The sequence below is a fragment of the Palaemon carinicauda genome, chromosome 10 (genome assembly GCF_036898095.1).
Source record: "Palaemon carinicauda isolate YSFRI2023 chromosome 10, ASM3689809v2, whole genome shotgun sequence".
NCBI lineage: Eukaryota > Metazoa > Arthropoda > Malacostraca > Decapoda > Palaemonidae > Palaemon > Palaemon carinicauda.
In genome coordinates this window covers 50,767,246-50,770,131 of record NC_090734.1, presented here as the reverse complement: position 1 = coordinate 50,770,131, position 2,886 = coordinate 50,767,246, and positions in this window count along the sequence as shown.

The window sequence follows — 2,886 nt, the reverse complement described above, 5'->3', positions numbered from 1 at the left end:
TCAATACTTCCACAATCATCATTTGCTACTTCGTGCTTCATAGTCCTCAGACACATATGCCTGGGTGTTCCAACTCTTCTATTGCCTTGTGGAGCCCAGCTGAACGTTTGGCGAACTAATCTCTTGAGGATTGCTACGAGCGTGTCCAAACCATCTCCCTCTACCCCTCTTCATAATCTCATACAAATAGGGCACTCGAGTAATTGCTCTTATATCTTCAATTTTAATCCTGTCCCGCCATTTAAATCCCAATATACTTCTAAGGGCTTTGTTATGAAATATACTAAATCTACTGGAGATTTTTTCATCGTCATACCATGACTCATGTCCATAGAATAACCTTGATCTCACTATACTGATATATAGACTGATTTTTTTTTATGTAATTTTCAGGCAATTTATTTTCCAGATTTTACTTAACCTAGCCATTACGTGTTTTACTCTTTCAAATCTCTAACCAAGCTTTAGTTCATAAAACACTGTATTAAAGATATTTTTTCCTAAACCCTCAAATCATTCTACTCATTAATCTTTTTTCCTTCCAAAGATATTTCATATTTCGTTGCATACTTTGTTCTCATCATCTCTGTCTTTCTTCAATTTATCTTCAACCCAAACTCTCGTGATATTTCATACTTCCCGGTAAGCAACATTGCAAATCCTGTGGTGTTCTTCTAACAAGGACAGCATCATCAGCATATTCTAGGTCTTCTAAATTCATATCATTATTCCAGTACAATCCTTTTTTCACCATATCTGACTGTTCTACACATTTCAAAATACTTGAGCAGGAAAAGCACCATTACCTTGGAGTACTCCACTATTCACTTGATATTCATTTTGTGAGACTTCAGTAACATCAACTTTGCACTTGCTAAGCTCATGAATAGACTTAACCCAATTTACATATTAAGAGAAATGCCAAGTCAACATAGAATTTTCCATAAAACTGGCCGATGCACACTATAAAAGGCTTTTTTATATTCCACAATTAAAATCAAACAGCGGGATTTCTATATTCTACGCATTCTTGTACAACGGGTCTCAAAATGAAAATATGGCCAGTGCAACTTCTACCCTCTCTAGAACAAACTTTTTGATTTCTCATCATTTCCTACTTCCTTACTTACACTGACCGCGTCTTTTATGGTCCTATACAGGACCTCCAATGTCATTTTATCTTGTTCGTTCTCAGTACACAGCATTTCGTATCACTATTAAACGTCGTTGTCAAATGACTCACTGAATAAGAAAATCTTCAGTTTCCTCTTGAAAGCCTTAAGGTCCTCAATCATTCGGATGTCTCATCGGAGCTCATTGTATAATCTAGGGACAGTCTATTTAAAAGCTTTGGAGCCTACAGTAGACTTGTATCTTGGGTTCCAATAGTTTGAAACTATCTCTAACTATTTTCATGTCAACACAGTTTATTGGCTGCACAATATGTAGCCATTCTCTTGAGCATTTTGGACGAGGTTTCTGATAACTTTGTGGGTTTCTTTACCTTTTTATAATTAAATTCTTGTTTTAATCAGCAGCCAGTGTAAATCAATTATTATCATGGGGATCCTATCTCTGGGTTGGACACCTTTTACCAGTCCTGCTCCTCTGTTTATTATGTTGTGTAATTTCTTAATTTATACTTTTGGTAAATTGTAATAGATGGAGTTGCAGAAGTCAATCCTTGAAATAACAGGGTTCATCATAAGTTTCTTTGAAGAATTTTCTACCAGGTTTTTTTTTTTTTGTAAAAGCAACATTTCTTACATGATAATCAGCTGATTTTACTACATTATTTATTTTGGCATTGAGAGACAAGATACAGGCAATAAATACGCATAGATCATGAAATTTTCTAGATATTTAAACTGGGTGATTATTTATGATCATTCTAATATTACCCAAGCTTTTCACAGTGTTTCTCTTTCCCACCACCATATTCTCATCCAATTTCAGTGGTTAATTGCCCTCCATTTTTTAAAAACTATCAACGATTTTGTTTAGAGTTTCAGTTGCGTCATCTATATCATTTATAGATTGAACTTCATACCAAAGTTTTATAGTATTTTTGATAGACCGATAGTATAGATGCAGAATATGATTGGGTCAAGTACACTCCCCTGGGGTACCCTATGTGTAAGGTTTATATGATGAATAAGAGTTTCCATTCAGCTCACAGTAATTCCTACCAATCAAGTAGTCTTTTATGTATCTGAAAGCTTCATCTTCAATGCCGATGCACCGTATATCATTTAGTAACAGTTCACACACAACTGTATCAAAAGCTGCACTGAGATCGATTATTATTAAAAACACATTTATTTTCATCCATCATTTCCAGCATATCATTTACAACGGAGCAGATTGCTGTCTCAGTAGAGTATACTTTTATTCAAGCAGATTGATTGTCAGGCAAAATTTCTATTACTTATAATTGACTGACTAGTTGTTGAAAAATAACGTATTAAAGAACTTTTGAAACATAGGATACATTCAAAATAGGTCTACATGAGCTTAATTTTTGGTAGTCCTGAGCAATTATCGGAACTGGTGTGGTTATAGCCCTCATCTAGGCAGTTATTCCATCGTATATGGGGGATTTCCAACTCTTTGGTCTTTTAAGGATAGCTTCAACTTCAAACACACTAAATTCATTTATGGGCACATGAAGGTCTTCATCAGCTTCCGGAATATAGATCAAATTATTGCCTTTATATCTCCTATCCATAAACTCACTTAAGTGTTCCATCCAATGTTGTCTTTCTTCCTCTTCTATTGTTATAAGAGATCCATCTCTCATTTTGATTCATATTCGATTCTTTTTCCCATAGAGATCTCAATAATAATTCTATAAGCAATTCTCACACCAGAGCAAGTTCCTGAATT